The following is a 2,500-nucleotide window of genomic DNA, read 5'->3' on the forward strand; positions in this document are numbered from 1 at the left end:
ACGCTCACCACAGTATGTGCACAACAGGGGTTTAAGCAATTTAGTCAAGCCTGCTGAAAGCTTTTCACTTTCTGCAGACTTGACAATTTCATCACACTCAAGGCAAGTTTCACAGTATTCTGACTCTTCAGCTTTAGCTCTCCCACAATTACAAACTTGAGTTGATTGACAACGGGGTGGTACACGAGATTGAAAGTGCGACTTGTAAGTGTTTGGCATTGGTTGATGCTCAGGGAGGTAAAAGCTTGGAACATAGTTTGCCCTCGTGACTTGCCACCATTTACCAGAAGTATCCTGACTCATACTTCTGTTGCTTAATGCTAGGTCATACTTAACACCACAATGCTTTGCTTTCTTTCCTTGCTGGGAAATTATTCCATAGCCAACCTTATACTTCTCATACAGCTTGAAGGCATGTTATGGAATTGCATAAGCAACTGTCCAAGAAGTGATATTTACATGGGTTGGAAAAAACAGGCACATCAAATTGAAATAGAGCTTGCAATTCTCATCAAGGTCTTGTAAATCTGCTTGTGTTGTTGATACTTTGTTGAAAATGGAACATGCTTCTCTTTAAATGTAGCACTGTTCTACCAAGTGCCAATCTTGTTACACGCTGTACTGGTGACTCATCAGAAGAATGCAAACTGTCAATTAACCGGTATGCATATCTTGCAAGTGCTATAGCTTGAGCTCCAATAAGCCTTGTTGGGATTTTGTTGTGCCTCTTTTTTTCATCTGCATAGTGCTCCTTGATCAAAGGCACTAAATCAGATAATCCACAACCCAACAATGGATGTTCATTGTTTGTGCCACCTGTGCTATTTGCAGTCACAGGCTTTGCTGAACCTCCATTGTACACAGACTCTGCCTCACCTCCAGTAGTGGATGGAAGCCTCTCTATCGTTGTGCCACTTGTACCATTTGCAGATGCAGGCTTTGTTGTGGGATTACTTAACACTCTAACAAAGACATCAAACATATCCTTCTTGACAAATTCCAAATAAATGATTGACAAGATTTGCTGCCAAGCATTTATCTCACAGTGGAGGGGCTCGGGTCTTTGTCTGTCGGCAAACTGTCCAATGCGAGGTGAACCAAGTTGTCTAATACCATTCTCTGCTATGTATGCCAGCTTCCTCTCATGCTTGTTCTTTTCTGGAAGAGAGCTATCAAGGGTTGACATAAACTTGGCAATCATTTTTGTGTGCTCTGATCGATCAGCATTGCTGTAAGGTTTCCAAGTATTGGATGGTGAGTACCCAATTGATCCCCCCATGGTACAGAATGATCCCTTGTGTACATTTGCATACAGAGATGGGTAAGTAGCAGCCTGATTGATTTCGTTGTTCCCCCAACTTTGCCAACACATGTCAGCGCTTGGTTGGAACTCTACTGTGCACTGTTTGCCACACACAGTGATCATGTTCCCCTCTAGCAAGGCCATCTCATTAGTGTGCTGTTTCCATAAATCTTCCAATACTTCATGCTTCTCTCCCAAACTTACACAGTGCAAAAGGTATTGGAAGACAGCACTTCGAACTCTCTTGCCCAAGTTCCACATTGTTAAACTCCCTATTGACATTGTCATTTGGCTGGTTTCAGGGGCGCCATCATCTGAGAATTGAAATACAAAATGGTTTTCCAAGTCGTTGAACCAAACAAGCTTCTTAGTGAGATGTGGCACTCTCAGATGTAAACCTAATATCATGAACACAAGTCCAGTGACTGTCCTTGATACTCCAGGAGAATTGGGATTTGACTGACCATGCCAATGTTTAATCCCTTGACAAACTTTTCTACAGCATCATGGGATGCAAGTCGTGGAACTCTCAAATCTAACCCCACACACTTGACATTCCTTGGAACCCACACCTCTGACTCAGCATTAAAATATGAGCTCTGAGTTTTGCACACTAGATTGAATTTCCTTCGGGAGAGAAAGTTTTGATATTTCCAAGCTATTGCTTGGTTCAAGGTTCCGGAGCTGCTTGGTGCTCTTTCATTGCCTTTTGAAACACTTCCTGAATATACTTTCCTCTTTTATAGCTAGTGATAAAATCACCAACCAGTTCTTTAGGAGCATTAGCAACAATGTAATCCCATGCTCCATAATGTGAACCTAATTTCCCACCATGGATAAACATTAGGGTTTTCTCTGTCTCTTTCCGTCTGCGGAACCTTGTGGTACATTTAGTAGCTGGTGACGTGCTATTTTGCTCCCGTTTTGACTTTGTAAATTGCTTGCAATCCAAACCAAGGGATGAAATCATGGACTTAAGGTGTTCATTCTGCTGAGTAACAACAGATAACTCCTTCTTTGTTGATTCAGCCAAGGTTTTGATTTCTTCAAACTTATCATGTAGACCACATAACTCTTTCTCTACAGATACAGAAATTAATATTATTAACTGCACATGTTATTAATATTGTTACACACTTACAAGTACACACTGTAAGTTCAGCAGAATGATAAATCAGAACACTCTCACTCGATTAT

At 41.3% G+C, this 2,500-nt stretch overlaps 2 pseudogenes; both read right to left on the reverse strand.

Moving 5' to 3' along the window:
* Nucleotides 1–2,500, reverse strand: part of LOC138058172 (uncharacterized) — a 249,078-nt pseudogene that overhangs the window by 15,488 nt on the left and 231,090 nt on the right.
* Nucleotides 1–2,500, reverse strand: part of LOC138048954 (uncharacterized) — a 3,182-nt pseudogene that overhangs the window by 192 nt on the left and 490 nt on the right.

Source organism: Montipora capricornis, chromosome 1, assembly GCF_036669925.1.
Source record: "Montipora capricornis isolate CH-2021 chromosome 1, ASM3666992v2, whole genome shotgun sequence".
NCBI lineage: Eukaryota > Metazoa > Cnidaria > Anthozoa > Scleractinia > Acroporidae > Montipora > Montipora capricornis.